A 16,870-nucleotide genomic window follows, 5' to 3' on the forward strand; every position below is an offset into this window, starting at 1 on the left:
GCGGGCGAGGGCCGAGGGCGGGAGCTGAGGCGCGGGGGCCGGCCCCGGCGGATCCGGCGGCGGGGCGGAGGGCGGGGGGTAAGGGAGGAGATTAGGGGGCAGGTGCGAGGGAGGGGAGAGAAGAAAGCGAGCGGTTCAGGGGGCGGTTACCACCTCTGCCGGACTCGCCCGGCACGTTGCCGGGCCCTAGTGTGGAGCCGGGAAGGAGCAGCGGTCGCGCCGCGCCAAGGTAGGCGCCGCTGACGCTGGACGCGGGGCGAGCGGGTTTGGGGGGCGTCGCGTCGGGTGGGTAGCGGGAGTGGCGGCCTCAGGGAGTGGAAACGGGCGCCACGGAGCGCAACGTCCCAGACCAACCTCGCCGCGCTCCGGGTCGGTCCGGCTCCACACGGCGGTGGCCTCAGGCGTCCCCAGAGCCTTGGAGCCGAGAGCGTGTGTGGGCTGAGGTAAAAGTGCCCGGTGGCTCCTCGGCCGGCTCCGGGCAGCGCTGGGTGGCCGGCCCGGGGGCGTGGGTGGTGGGGGCGGCCGGCCGGGTTCGGCTGCGGCTACACTCGGGCAGAAATTGAGCGCCATAACTGTTGCGGCCGTTTCCTCCGGTGCCCCCTCCTGGCGCCCCCTCCCTCCCGGTTCACTGCCTGCTCTCGGGGCTCCCGGGGTCCGACCCGCGGCGTGAGGACGCGCTCTGCGGGCCTCCTGGGGCCGGAAGCTCCAGGGAGCGGGGGCGCACCCCGACTGTTTCGCTGTTGAGGGGCGGGAAGAACCGAGTCCCAGAGACTGGGGGCCGGGCGGTGCGGGCGGCGGCGTGGTCCCGCCGTTAGTGAGCCCCGGCGTCCCGCGGGCTGACGAACTTTCCCTCCCCCTCGCGTTATTGTTCCAGAGCTGCCGGTCCGGGCCGCCGCGACCGGAGAGTGCCGGGCGGTCCGGGGGGGCGGGGGTGGGAAAAACGGGAGGGCTTTCCGAATCTTACGGGAAAATTTTTCCCACAGCTGGGCACGGAAAACTTAACTTTTCTCAGCGATTGAGTTGGTTTTATTCCCCACGCCATGGTGATATCGATTAAAAAAAAAAAAAAAAAGTCTGCCTCCAATCTTTTCCTCTCGCTTTTCTCGAGCTACTGCTTCGGTGAAGTCCGACTTTAAATTGCACGCGGTAACCAACCTGCGTTTATTATTTGTGAGGGGGGAAAGCGGGGGGAGGGACCTCGAGTGTGGGACCATAATGGTGGTATGTGAAGGCATGTTTAGAAGTTGGTATCATTGTGTAGCCCTGGGACATATGCAGCTCCTAAGCATTTGGCAAGAAACTTGTTTGGCCGCTTCTCTGACTTTCTGAGATGCAAGGAAATCCATGCTCTCAGATGTTCATGGGGTTGTTTTGGATGTGAGATCCGTTGATCTGTAAAGCTGAGGTTGAGATCCCCGTGTCCGCCCCCCTACCCCGCGGGCCTCCTCGCCGCCCCCCCCCCCCCCACCGCGCGCGCGCCTGATTGTGTAAGAAATCAAAACCGTGTTGATGGTGATTCCAGTGGCCTGGAGGGAAAGGCGACCTCATTCTCTGATAAAGATAACTGTCTGCTTCTCTCAAAACTGGCGAAGTAATGGAAAATAATTTAGGTAAAGACTGGTTGCACAACATCTTGGCTTAGTTTAAGCAACCCAGAACCCACTTTCCCAGAGTAGTTCTCTTAAATACCTTCCCTGCAGCCATTTCTTGTCAGCCTGGGGGGTGAGGTGGCGGGAGCGGGGGGGGGGGGGGGGGGCGGGTGGCGGTGAGAAAGGAGTCGGCCTGAACAAAGCATTCTATTTTTATTTAATACTTTCATAACATCTGTAAACAATGGGAATGTGGATCCTAGGCCTCTGTACCCTTTAAATAGTGTAGTTCTCATGCTTTTATAGCATCATGTGGGTAAGTGAAATAGATGTAGTTTTTTTTTCCCCTCTCTTCTGTTTATAGCCTAGGAGTAAGGATCCCACCTGCTAACGCAGGAGACTTAGGTTTGATCCCTGGGTTGGGAAGATCCCCTGGAGGAGGGCACGGCAACCCACTCCAGTATTCTTGCCTGGAGAATCCCATGGACCAGAAGAGCCTGGCGGGCTATAAGTCCATAGGATCGCAAAGAGTCCAACTTGACTTAGCAGGCAGGCATTCTATCTACCTTTATAACGTGTCATTTTCTTTTTCATCTAAAGTGAGCTCTGAATTTAAATACTTGAACTATAAGAGGGTAAAAACTCTCTCCAAGGGTGAAAGAATTACATGAGATCTTCTCAGTGTTAGCTGCCATCACTGACACCTTTTCTTCAACTGTGCTCTTCTCTACAGTTTTGTTTGCTTGAGAAGTGCTTGTAACCTAGTCTTGGTGCCTTGACAGAGTTTCTTGCATTCTTCGTCCAGTCATTTCTGAAATATTCAGGGGTCCTTGTCTGGTTCTAGAACCTGCACTTTCATTCTCCCACTTTTCTGAGTCGTGTTGCTGTGAGTTGGTGAATCTTGGTCACAGGTAGGGGAGAGTGAAGAAGGGCCTCTCAGTCCTTTCTGAAGTGTTTGTGATAAGTTGGCCACCAGGAGTGACTTGGAAGCAGCCTGAGGGGCACCTGTGACCCACCTTCTGGCCTGTAGAGAAGGTTCCCAGGAGCAGGACAGATGATGGTTCATGGCTCCCATAGTTGAGTTGTATGGGTTAGAGAAAGTTAAAATATTTAAGAACAAAGGATGTTGAAGGCTGTAGGTTGAGTATGAATTTCTTTGGTAATGCTTGTCTTTTTTCTCCTTTGTGTTCCACCAACTCTAACAACCCATTTCTCCCCTAAGCTACACAAAGCCATTTCTTCTTTATACATACTTTGAGGTATGGCTGGAACTAAGCAAGTATTTGGGGGGGAGGCACGAGGCAGAAGGCATTGGGTGCTTTTGAAGACATGGCATTACAGAGGGCTCTAATAAGCCTTGATCAGGGATACAGAGGTTGAACATTGTGTAGGACATAATGCATCTACCTCCTCATAGAGCTTACACAAAACAGGAGCTGAGGAAGGTAGAGATCATATGCTGGTTTACATTAAGAAACTCTCATCCAAGGATAACTTACTATGATCTTCATTTGTCTCACCTTATAGGTGAGGGTTGAGTGTTGGGTGACACCCATGTGGCACTCTTCTGAAATGGCTAATATGGGGACACTTGAATGATTTCAAGTTTCTATCTGTTGTCCTACTTACAGTGGCTAGGAAAGCTGAAGCATTCTGTTTTGAGGAGTGGGGAAGGTCTAGGATGAGTAGGTAGAAGTGATGAATGAATAAAAGGGTGCTAGCAAGTGGTCGTTACAGACCAAGTAACTACTGCTTTGAGTTTTCCGTTTTCTGGAATCTTTGTGATTCCCCCAGGGTTATTTTTTCTTACTCTCTGTAAGTCTCTCCATAGACAATAGCAGCAAAGCTCTTACCATCAGATCTGTCTCTGTGCTGCTCTTGTGTGGGTGGAACAGTGAACAAGAAAGTGTGAGGAGAATTTGCCTGGCCCCATAACTGAGCTTGGGGAAGGGAAAGTAAGGACTCAGAGGGTAGCTGACTGAAGAAAGTAGGGTGCTTGGTGTGGGGAATAGTACTGGAGCTTTGTCCAATAGGAGATACCTATGCATTCATTAGTACTCTTCAAGCAATAAATAATTTAATCTCTGTCCCAACCCAGAAGTGGTGGCTGAACCCTGTTGCCCATGGGATTTTTGTCCTTTGATATTGGCTGATAGGCAAGGAAACATGACTCTGGAGTGTGTTTTTTGGAACAGGTGACAAGGTAATATGGTACCAGCATGGCCAGTACCTTGTGTGTTCAATCCCCTGGGAATATCTTTTTTTTATTTCAAATTTTCAGAACTTTTTATTTTGATATAATATTATAATTACAGAAAAGTTGCAAAAATAGTACAAAGAACTCCTGTATTCCTTTTACTCAAACTTACCATTTACTAACAGTTTGCTCCCATTTGCTTTATCATTTGCTCTGTTTTCTTTTATGACCCATTTGAAAGTAACCATTGAGATATTTGTCAAAGACATCTGCTCATGAGGGTGGCTCGAATGCAGCTGCTGGGTATAGCAAAATATTGGTGAGTGGTCTACCTAAAGTTGTAAAATACCCGTTTGTAAATAACATGGAATCTCTGGTGCTAGATATAGAAATCATTATCAGTTGTAAAAGTGGTTAAGATAAACTCCCTTTTTGTTGTCATTTTTGTCAAATTTGTTTTTAGCTATGCCAAACTTTAATATTTTTATGAAAATTCATTCTACCACTCCCCAACTTTGTACTTATTATATATTCTCCAACATTTTAATTTATTTAACAAATTTGTTTGCTAGGGGTATAAGAGGTAAAAGATATTCATCCCCTTGAAAGCTCAACATCCAGTGGAAAGGTAAGGAAATCTACCATCTCAATCAAGGGGAAGAGTATTCTGCTGAAGGAATTTACACGGCTGATTGGAACATCAGGCTGGTTAAGGATTTGAAGAGTTAAATACCTGGGTGTTGTTTGGGAAGTATGTAAATATGAAGATTCGTTTTTTCTGATGCTCGCTGCTCTTAGTTGAGAAGGTTCATGAGTTAGAGAAACCTTTGGTGTCATATACAGCACAGGCTGTAGGGTCATGCCAACTTGGATTTTAATCCATCACTTGATTTTGACCAGTTACTTAACTTCACTGTGCCTCGGTTTCTTCATCTGCCAAAACACACTTTTGAGGTAATAATTGCTCTATAAACATTCATCTTCCCTTCCAGAATTGCATTATGGGGGAAATAGCATGAAAGGGATTAGGTATTAAGGTGAAATCCAAGGAGGTGTTTCTATTTTTCTACAAATAAATATCTAATTACTAATTGTACTAAATTGCGATGAAGATTTACTATGAGGTAATAGCAATAACAGCAGTGATGATTTGTTAACCATTTCTTGTGTGCTAAGCATTGTGCTAAGTGCTTATCACATGGTTTCTTTCTGAGATATGAAGCTCAAAGAGGTGAAACAAAGGTAACTTGCCTAAAGTCAAACAGCAAGTAAGACGTAGAATGCTTCAGAGAGGGAGATGGAGACCAGCATGGTGCCTTGGATCCTGAAGGCTTAGCAGGAAAAAGCAGGGTAAAAGAGAGAAGGGATTGCCAGGCAGAGGGAACAGCAGGTGTTGTAAGGGCACTGAGGTGGGAGAGAGGTGGAAAGGATCCAAAGAGGTTTGACTAGGACCTGGAGAAAGAGATGAGACAGGCAGGGTAAGATTGACAGGGTCTTATGGGACCTCGTTAAGGAGCTTGTGTTTTACTCCAAGGGCTGTAGGAGGCTGCTAGAAGGTGTTTCTGTGTGTGTATGTGTGAATCCAGAAAGGCATCTCCTGAAGCCTAAACAAAAGTGGCTTAAGAGAGTCATTTCCCTTTTAGTGTCTCACTTAGTGATCCAATAGAGGCAATATTTCTGGCCCAAATGTGTAGATCTTAAACAGTTTTTACTGCCCACCATTAACATCGCTAAAAAGAGTTGCTGTGTGTGATGCTGGAAGAAGCTGGTCCTGTGGAATGCTTCTAGAAGGAGGTTTAATTGGGCTCGTATTACCTGATGCTTTTTAGGCTGCATTGAGGGAGCTCTTTCAGCTTTCACCAAGCCCTGTCAAATGGGGAAACAAGTAGAATTGAAAGAAAAAGTAATTCCTGGAAACCTGAGTTCATGTTAGAAATGGAACTGTTGACTATAAGACTTTGGTTTAAATATATCATGATAAAGATGCTTCATTGACTAAATGGAAATTTTTTGTGTTTTGTGTGTATGTGTGTTTTAGTGTGTGCCATCTGTGATGGCAGACAGCGCATTTGTGAGAATCCAGGAGGACTCAGGAATTTTTTCGATACTTACATATTTATTCTCATCCAGGTACTGCAGGTTTTTCTGTTTGGAACTATTATGTGCAGACTAAACTTCATAGGGGAAGATCAGTGTTCTCTTCCCCTTTCCATATGTATTGGACCACAGATATATTTACTTTGGAGTAGCCTATGTCAGTTAACTTTTTTTTGGAGGAGGGGAGGGAGGGTGGTTAGCTGGCAACTGCATGATCTAGGATGGCCTTGCTCATACATCTGGTAGTTGCCAGGCTGGTTGGTCTAGGAGGCCCTAAGCTGGGATGGCTCATCCTCACTCCAAGTGGTCCCTCATCCAGCTGGCTAGTTTGGACTTGTTAACATCATAGTCTCAAAGGCACAAAGAGTAGCAGATGAGAGCAAGCACCAAGGCAAAAGCACTTCTCAAGTGTCTGTCACATTTGATACTGTCCCATCAGCCCAACCACAGAAGTTCCTTGGCCAAGCCCAGAGTCATTGTGGGAGGGGACCATTACTACAATAATGCATATTAATTATTAATGAATATAATCTGTTTTCCTTTGATAAATCATTTTAAACACTTACTTATAAATGTAGTGTATTCTCTTTTTTTTGCCACACCACACAGCATTGTGAGATCTTAGTTCCTCAACCAGGGATCAAACCTGTGCCCCTGGCATTAAAAGCACAGAGTCTTAACCACTGAACCACGAGGGAAGTCCCAATGTAGTGTATTCTTGAGACTAAATAATATGATTGTGCCATCTCTCTTTTATCGGTTTGAAGCTGAGTGATGGTTTTTCTGGAAGGAAGCCAAAGGGTGACAGTGTGGCTCAAGATACAGTCTCATGAGTGGCTTGGTTGCTCACTGATCTTATATGGCTATTATCAAAGGAGCCCCTGGGTTTCCTCAACCTCTGGTTCAAGCTTTAGCACAAAAACTGTAATGTGCTAGACTGCACTAGGTTTTGAGGTCAAGCAAAAAGATAGTTAATTGGGAATCCATCACTACCTGAAAGATGAGAGAAACTTCTGCAGCCTTTCTTCATAACCTTTATGTGAGTTACAATTTTATCTAAGAGAAGAAATCCTTATTTGGGCATTATAACAAGGACAAAGAATTCTGTTAGGTATATTTTATTTGGTCAAAATTTAAAAATCTCTGTGTGGTTGCAGTGGAGAATCCACTGTTGTGCTACAGAGTTAGTGGCCAGTGATTAGTAATTTGGGGCATCAGCCGGCTTTTGCTTGTGACGATTTTAGAAGTAACACCTTTTACATACCTGAAATAGGCTTTGCAACCAGCTTGTGGCCTGAAATATATTACATGAAAATTCAGCTGGATCCTAGTAAGCACATGGGGAAAACTGAGTAGAAGGCTTTATTTTGTACATCTTAGAGCTCCAGAAAATTGCCTGGTGATAGAATCTCAGTATCTTTTTTTTCCTCTTAGGATAAAAATTAAACATCCCTGATATTTTAAGTCAATGACTTGGAAATAGCCATCAAAATTATATATGCACTTATCATTTGACCCAGCAAACACTTGCAGAAATGAATTCAATAAATACTTGCATATTACTTGGAGTATTGCTTATAATAGCAAAAGAGTGGTTATAGCCTAAGGATCAATCAAGGCTTGATTTCTACAGTAAAATATTACATTGATATCGCATGATCTTCAAGATGTACAAAATGAAAAATAAAGCAAGAAATAGAGCACTGTATATTGTATACTAACATTTGTGTATAATAGTACTCTTGCCTGGAAAATCCCATGGACGGAGGAGCCAGTAGGCTGCAGTCCATGGGGTCGCTAAGAGTCAGACACGACTGAACGACTTCACTTTCACTTTTCACTTTCATGCATCAGAGAAGGAAATGGCAACCCACTCCAGTGTTCTTGCCTGGAGAATCCCAGGGACGGCGGAGCCTGGCGGGCTGCCGTCTGTGGGGTCGCACAGAGTCGGACACGACTGAAGTGACTTAGCAGCAGCAGTGGGGCAGTAATACATGCATTTTTGCTTATATAAGCATAAAATATTTCTGAAAGGATACTCAAGACACTGAGCTTTGGGGCACACATGGCTGGGGTAGAGGGAGGGAAGGAGACTTCATTACATAAACTTTTATGTATACTTTTGGAATTTTAAGCCATGTGAATATATTACCCTATTTAAAAATTAAGGACATTTATCTAAAAAGAAATGGTATATGGTTATGGTGATATGAACTTCCATTGACCTGGTCAGAACTATCCTTGTTAAAAAATATATCCAGCCAGTTTTGTTTCCTAGAAATGCCTCAGAATAGCATACTTCTGAATTTTTAACTATAGCCCTACCTTTTCCAAAATGTCATATGAATGGAATAAATGCAATATGTAGCCTTTTTTGGTCTGCTTTTACATGATTCATCTAATAATACTTTTTCCTTTTTATCATTGAATGGCATTCCATTGTATGGATGTACCACGGTTTGTTCATTTACCTGTTTGAGGACACAACTTGGTTGCTTCCAGGCAATTATGAGTAAATCTGAATAAACATTTTGTGTGGACATAAGTTTTCAGTTCACTTGGGTAAATACCTAGGAATGGGATGGCAGAGTTTTTATAAGAAACTGCCAAACTATCTTCCAAAATGATTCTCTGTCATTTTGCATTCCCACCAGCCATGAAAATGACTGTGTGTCAAAGTTCATTTTCCTGTGTATGGATGTCCAGTAGTTTCAGAACCATTTGTTGAAAAGACTGTGTTTCTCCATTTGATTGCTTTTGTACTTCTGTCAATGCTTGTGACATATGACAATGCTTGTGTGGGTCTATGTCTGAAATCTCTATTCTGATGAGTTGATCTGTGTGTCTATCACTTTGCCATTACCACACTGTCTTGACTACAATAGATTCATAGGATTCTTCAGTTCAGTTCAGTCGCTCAGTCATGTCCGATTCTTTGCGACCCCATGAATCGCAGCACGCCAGGCCTCCCTGTCCATCACCAACTCCCAGAGTTCACTCAGACTCACGTCCATCAAGTCCAGTGATGCCATCCAGCCATCTCATCCTCTGTCGTCCCATTCTTCTCCTGCTCCCAATCCCTCCCAGCATCAGAGTCTTTTCCAATGAGTCAACTCTTCGCATGAGGTGGCCAAAGTACTGGAGTTTCAGCTTTAGCATCATTCCTTCCAAAGAAATCCCAGGGCAGATCTCCTTCAGAATGGACTGGTTGGATCTCCTTGCAGTCCAAGGGACTCTCAAGAGTCTTCTCCAACACCACAGTTCAAAAGCATCAATTCTTCGGCGCTCAGCCTTCTTCTCAGTCCAACTCTCACATACATATGTGACCACAGGAAAAACCATAGCCTTGACTAGACGGACCTTAGTTGGCAAAGTAATGTCTCTGCTTTTGAATATACTATCTAGGTTGGTTATAACTTTTCTTCCAAGGAGTACGCGTCTTTTAATTTCATGGCTGCAGTCACCATCTGCAGTGATTTTGGAGCCCAAAAAATAAAGTCTGACACTGTTTTCCACTGTTTCCCCATCTATTTCCCATGAAGTGATGGGACCGGATGTCATGATCTTCATTTTCTGAATGTTGAGCTTTAAGCCAACTTTTTCACTCTGGACTTTAACTTTCATCAAGAGGCTTTTTAGTTCCTCTTCACTTTCTGCCATAAGGGTGGTGTCATCTGCATATCTGAGGTTATTGATATTTCTCCCGGCAATCTTGATTCCAGCTTGTGCTTCTTCCATCCCAGCATTTCTCATGATGTACTCTGCATATAAGTTATGATGTACTCTGCATATAAGTTAAATAAGCAGGGTGACAATATACAGCCTTGACGTACTCCTTTTCCTATTTGGAACCAGTCTGTTGTTCCATGTCCAGTTCTAACTGTTGCTTCCTGACCTGCACATAGGTTTCTCAAGAGGCAGGTCAGGTGGTCTGGTATTCCCATCTCTTTCAGAATTTTCCACAGTTTATTGTGATCCACACAGTCAAAGGCTTTGGCATAGTCAATAAAGCAGAAATAGATGTTTTTCTGGAACTGTCTTGCTTTTTCCATGATCCAGAGGATGTTGGCAATTTGATCTCTGGTTCCTCTGCCATTTCTAAAACCAGCTTGAACATCAGGAAGTTCACAATTCACGTATTGCTGAAGCCTGACTTGGAGAATTTTGAGCATTACTTTACTGGCATGTGAGATGAGTGCAATTGTGCAGTAGTTTGAGCATTCTTTGGTATTGCCTTTCTTTGGGATTGGAATGAAAACTGACCTTTTCCAGTCCTGTGGCCACTGCTGAGTTTTCCAAATTTGTTGGCATATTGAGTGCAGCACTTTCCCAGCACCATCTTTTAGGATTTGAAATAACTCAACTGGAATTCCATCACCTCCACTAGCTTTGTTCGTAGTGATGCTTTCTAAGGCCCACTTGACTTTACATTCCAGCATGTCTGGCTGTAGGTAAGTGATCACACCATTTGTGATTATCTTGGTCTTGAAGATCTTTTTTGTACAGTTCTTCCGTGTATTCTTGCCACCTCTTCTTAATATCTTCTGCTTCTGTTAGGTCCATACCATTTCTGTCCTTTATTGAGCCCATCTTTGCATGAAATGTTGCCTTGGTATCTCCAATTTTCTTGAAGAGGTCTCTAGTCTTTCCCATTCTGTTCTTTTCCTCTATTTCTTTGCATTGATCGCTGAGGAAGGCTTTCTTATCTCTTCTTGCTATTCTTTGGAACTCTGCATTCACATGCTTATATCTTTCCTTTTCTCCTTTGCTTTTCGCTTTTCTTCTTGTCACAGCTATTTGTAAGGCCTCCCCAGACAGCCATTTTGCTTTTTTGCATTTCTTTTCCATGGGGATGGTCTTGATCCCTGTCTCCTATAAAATGTCACGAACCTCATTCCATAGTTCATCAGGCACTCTATCTATCAGATCTAGGCCCTTAAATCTATTTCTCACTTCCACTGTATAATCATAAGGGATTTGATTTAGGTCATACCTGAATGGCCTAGTGGTTTTCCCTACTTTCTTCAATTTCAGTCTGAATTTGGCAATAAGGAGTTCATGATCTGAGACACAGTCAGCTCCTGGGTTGTTTTTGTTGACTGTATAGAGCTTTTCCATCTTTGGCTGCAAAGAATATAATCAATCTGATTTTGGTGTTGACCATCTGGTGATGTCCATGTGTAGAGTCTTGTGTTGTTGGAAGAGGATGTTTGCTATGACCAGTGCATTTTCTTGGCAAAACTCTATTAGTCTTTGCCCTGCTTCATTCCGTATTGCAAGGCCAAATTTGCCTGTTACTCCAGGTGTTTCTTGACTTCCTACTTTTGCATTCCAGTCCCCTATAATGAAAAGGACATCTTTTTTGGGTGTTAGTTCTAAAAGGTCTTGTAGGTCTTCATAGAACCGTTCTAGTTAGCTTCTTCAGCATTACTGGTTGGGGCATAGACTTGGATTACTGTGATATTAAATGGTTTGCCTTGGAAACGAACAGAGATCATTCTGTCGTTTTTAGATTGCATCCAAGTACTGCATTTCAAATTCTTTTGTTGACCATAATGGCTACTCCATTTTTTCTGAGGGATTCCTGCCCATAGTAGTAGATATAATGGTCATCTGAGTTAAATTCACCCATTCCAGTCCATTTTAGTTCAGTGATTCCTAGAATGTCGACGTTCACTCTTGCCATCTCTTGTTTGACCAGTTACAATTTGCCTTGAATCATGGACCTGATATTCCAGGTTCCTATGCAATATTGCTCTTTACAGCATTGGACCTTGCTTGTACTACCAGTCACATCCACAACTGGGTATTGTTTTTGCTTTGGCTCCATCCCTTCATTCTTTCTGGAGTTATTTGTCCACTGATCTCCAGTAGCATATTGGGCACCTACTGACCATAGGATTCTTGAAATCATGTAATATGAATACTGTTATTTTTTCTTCTTTATCAGAGTTTTAGTGGTGAGAGAGGACATCCTTAATTTGATCCAATCTTGGAAAGTATTCCATTTCTCACTATTAAGTATGATGTTAGCTGCAGGGTTTTTTTTTAACCCTCTTGTGCTGAATAGGGCTTCCCAGGTGGTACTAATGGTAAAGAACCCACCTGCCAATGCAGAGATGGAAGAGATGCGAGTTCAGTCCCTAGGTCGGGAAGATCCCCAGGAGGAGGACATGGCAACCCACTCCAGTGTTCTTGTCTGGAGTATCACATGGACAGAGGAGCCTGGCGGGTTACAATCCTTGGGGTCACAAAGAGTTGGACATGAGTGAAGAGACTTAGCATGCACACACACTGAAAAGATTTAATATAGGCCTAAGGCTGCTATCTTTAGAAGACCCGCTTGAAAGATTGACCCTTGACTGGTATCTGGGAAATTGGCTTTTCAAACATTGTTAAATAACATTTTTAAAAAATTTATTTGGTTGTACCAGGTCTTGGTTGCGGCACGCACAGTCTTTGATCTTTGTTGCAGTGTGTGAATTCTTTAGTTGCAGCATGTGGGATCTAGTTCCTTGACCAGGGATCAAATCCAGGCCCCCTGTGTTGGCAGTGTGGAGTCTGAGCCACTGGACCACCAGGGAAGTCCCTCATTTTTGAAACATTTTGAAAAGAAAATATTATATTCTACATTCATTTATTCCTTTTCCAGTGCTTTTCATTTCTTTATGCTAATCCAAGTTCCTACCTTATTCTTAATCTTTCTGCCTGAAGAATGTTCCTTTAACATTAACTTTTATGCCAGATATACTGTCAGTAAATATTTTGTTTCTGTTTGAGAAAGTCTTTTTTTCCCTCACTTTTGAAGGACATTTTCATGGAATGTGGAATTTTCATGGAATGTTGACACTTTTTTCCTTTCTACACTGTTGCCTTGCTTGCATGGTTTCTGATAAGTCTGCTGTAATTCTTATCTTGTTCCTCCATAGTTAATTTGTCTTTTTGCCTCTGGTTCCCTTCAATCACTTTGTATTTGCTTAGGTGTGGCTTTCTTTTTTTCATATTTGTGCTGCTTGGTATTCTCTGAGCTTCTTGTATCTGTGGTTTGTTGTCTGTCACTAATTTTGAAAGTTCTCAGCCATTTTTTCTTCAAATAATTATTATGCCCAGTTCTTTTTTCTTCCTTCCTTCTGGGGTTCCAATTAGAAGTATGTTATTCTGTTTGATATTGCCCCACAGTTCTTGAATGCTGTGTTCTGTTTTTTTCTCTTTTGTCTCTTTTCATTTTTATTTTTATTGACCTGATCAGTAAACTTGATCTGTATGTTCACTTATTCTTTCTTTGTCTGTGTCAGTTCTGCTGTTGAGCATGGTGTGTTTTTACTGTTTTTTTTTTTTTTTTTTGAGCGTTTCCATTTGATTCTTTATCACAGTTAACACCTCTTTGGTGAAATTATCCATCTGCTCTTGCATATTGTCTACCTTTTCCATTAAGAGTTTTTAGCATAGTAATCATAATTCTTTTAGATTTCATTTCTGATAGCTCTGACTTCTGTGTCATACTGAGTCTGGATCTGATGATTGTTTTGGCATTTGTAATATCTTCCTGAAAGTGAAAGTGAAGTCGCTCAGTCGTGTCTGACTCTTTGCGACCCCATAGACTGTAGCCTACCAGGCTCCTCTGTCCATGGGATTTCCCAGGCAATAGTACTGGAGTGGATTGCCATTTCCTTCTCCCGGGGATCTTCCCAACCCAGGGCTCGAACCCGGGTCTCCCACATTGTAGACAGACGCTTTACCGTCTGAGCCACCAGGGAAGTTCAAACTGTTGACATGAATCTTGAAGAAAGCCAGTGAAGTGAAGTCACTCAGTCGTGTCCAACTCTTTGTGACCCCATGGACTGCAGCCTACCGTGCTCCTCCGTCCATGGGATTTTCCAGGCAAGAGTACTGGAGTGGGTTGCCATTTCCTTCTCCAGGGGATCTTCCCAACCCAGGGATCGAACCCAGGTCTCCCACATTGTATGCAGATGCTTTACCATCTGAGCCACTGCCTTTTGTTATACCTCATAAATAAGCTGAAAGCTGAACATGGGCAGGAGAACACAAGTTTCCTTCTGCTAGGCCTTTAGTGTGGGGATTTAAATTAATCAGGAGTTGGCCTATGTTCCATCTTTGTTTTTGCTATGGGCACCAGAGATTTCTGATTCTTCTAGTGATACCTTCTTTTTGACTCCTGCTTAGCTTTGGGTTTTTCCTTGTGCTTTTTCCCAAGAGCTGTCTCTTATAGCCCTCCCAGTTGTATTCCACCATTGCTAACCCAGTAGCTGGTTTTCCAGGTGGTGGTTGGTGGGGGAGGAGGAGTTCTCTGATGATTTGATTAACTCTCAGGCAGGTGCTAGAACTGCCTTTAGTGTGTCTTGAGTATGTCCTTCACAAGATTTCCTGCCCCTCTTCCGGGGGTGGAGCTTCTTTTTCTTTTACCTCTGTTCCTTCTCCCAGCTGCAATGAGTATCCACCAGTATCCTCAAGCCAGAGATTTTAAGTCCACCCCTCAAACCCCTGCAAATTAAGCCTTTTGTTCTCTGTGATAAAGGAAAGGGGTCTGGGTGGATTTCACAGTGAGTGCTGTTTTCCTCAGCCAACCAGCACCTTGGTGGAAGCTTTGACATTTTTCCTAATCCTCCCTGTAAAAACCTTGTGGGATTCCTTTTGGTAAAACTTGAGGATGGGAAACCCCACCCCCACAATGTGGAGTCCAGGAACTTCAAACTCTCATGATGTTTCCATACTCTGGTCTGCAGTAATTTGTCAGAATCTCTGGTTTAATCTTCCTACCAGCTTACACGTTCGGATCCTGTGTCTACCTGCAGGCACCAATCTCTTCAGATAGTGGGATGGGGGTTTGCCCTGTGACTTCATTTCTCTGATAGAGCCGTTGAGCATATCAAGAGGAGTCATTGATTTTCAGTGGATCTAGCTTCTTTCTTTTTGTAAAGGTGGAAATGATGGTCTCCCAATACTTTACATGACCGAACTGACACTTAAGTCCTCAAAGAAAGTTTTATTCTACATAAATCTCCAGTATGCAGCTCATAGAAATTTAGTGCAGGTTAGTTTTTCCCCCCTATTTTTATTTTTCTCATACCCTTGAATTTTATAGTTGTATGGTTAGGGAGCCAGGAATAATTGATTCTGGTTTGGCTACTGCCTATTTTAGACTTTAAAAACCTCTATACCACTGGCAGTATGTTAAATGTTTGTCTTGCTCTCTTTCAAAATTCTGTGTGTGCCTTTGTAATTATTGAGTATGTTGTTAGCAGTCAATAATAATTTGCTTCATTCAAAATTAGAGCATGGTTTAGCCTTTCTAGATTATAGGGTTTGTTGGTGACCATGTGTTTGTCATTTTTATTCTCCGCATTTCCAGGTGCAGTTCAGTTCAGCTAATATTTGAGTGCCCACTGTGTTATGAGTGAGGCACTGTGTTAAGTAGAATACAAGCCTAACCTGGTAAATAGAGTAACCAAGGGGTGCCTGAAGGCAGTGGAAGCCCCATGGATGGAAATATATTGTAACATTAGAATCATCTCCATTTTAATTGAGAAGGATTTTTTAAATTCTTTTTAAATTTTTGTTTTTAATTATACTAGTGATGCATGAATGCATTCTAGTAAAAACTGAAAAGTTGTAGAAAGAGCTGTGGTTGTCCATGACATCCTTATGACACTCATTCCATCACGTTCTCCTTTCCAGAGTTAATTTTGGTTACATACTTTTGTTTTAGTCTGCAAATTGCTATATTAAATATATCATCTAATAAGTTTACTGAAATACTTTTAATATTTTTTGGCCACACCACATAGCATGTGGGATCTTAGTTCCCCAACCAGGGATCGAACCCATGCCCCTGCAATGGAAGCAGAGAGTCTTAACTTGGACTTCCTTCAGGGAAGTCCTGTGAAATACTTTTATTTTTAAGGAAATAAGCACCCAAATTCATTTAACTTTTAAGGAATATTTATTAGAGGTAACTGTCATTCCGATTGGATGTGTGGCCTAATCATGGTTCTTTGCTTCACATTAAAATTTAACTCTTCTAATTTTTAAACCTGAAAACTAGTGTTGGTGATACATTGAACTGTAGAAGGTTATTGTGAGTAAATGAGAAATACAGAAATTAGTACTGACTGAAAAGATGATGACCTGTTGCCTTTTTCTTTATCATATGGTATATATGACTTTTGGGGGGATATGTATAGTTGTGTGGATTTTGACACATGTATATAGATCAGTGTAACCACTGCCAAAATCAAAGTACAAAACAATTCCATCACTTCAGGAAATTCCTTTGTGCTACCTCTTTCAGTCACATTCTGTTCCCACCCCAACTCCTGGCAGCTACTGATGTGTGCTCTGTCATACTCTAGTTTTGTCACTCTGATGTAACATAAATGTAGTCAGACTATATGTAATCTTTTGAATCTTGTTTTTTTCACTCAGCATAATGCTTTTGAGATTTCATCCAAGTTGTGTGTTTCAAATGGCTTGTTCCTTTTTATTATTGAGTAATCTTCTATTGTATGAATGTACCACATTTTGGTTGTTTCCAGTTTTGAGTGATTATAAGTAGAGCTGCTATAAAAGTTCACATGCAAGTGTTTGTGTGCCCATAAATTTGCATTTTTTTCTAGGGTAAATATCTGAGGGTGAGATTGCTAGAATTACACTGCCATTCATGGTAAAACTAGTTAGCTAAAGTTTGAATGCTAGAATGGATAGAATAGCAAAGAGCCAAGTTGTTTAAATCTTGCTTTTGCCTTTTTCTAGCTATGCAACCTCAAGTGAGTTTAACCTCTTTGTGCCACAGTTTCTTTATTTGTATAGTTTTAATTGAGTTTTTTTTTTTTTTTCCCTCACCACACCACTTGGCTTGTGGGATCTTAGTTCCTTGACCAGGGATTGAACCCACACCCTCTGCATTGGAAGGTAGAGTCTTAACAACTGGGCTGATGGGGAACTCCCCAGTTTCCTTGTTTGTAAAATG

At 42.7% G+C, this 16,870-nt stretch overlaps 1 protein-coding gene across 1 annotated transcript in view; it reads left to right on the top strand.

Moving 5' to 3' along the window:
- The first annotated feature begins 154 nt into the window (after positions 1-154).
- JADE3 (jade family PHD finger 3) overlaps positions 155-16,870 on the top strand; it is a 139,591-nt gene continuing 122,875 nt past the window's right edge. The window contains exon 1 of the mRNA XM_068962649.1: positions 155-229. The gene's annotated coding sequence lies outside the window, so the exon portion shown is untranslated. The remainder of the gene's footprint in view (positions 230-16,870) is intronic.

This window comes from Capricornis sumatraensis, chromosome X, assembly GCF_032405125.1.
Source record: "Capricornis sumatraensis isolate serow.1 chromosome X, serow.2, whole genome shotgun sequence".
Lineage (NCBI taxonomy): Eukaryota > Metazoa > Chordata > Mammalia > Artiodactyla > Bovidae > Capricornis > Capricornis sumatraensis.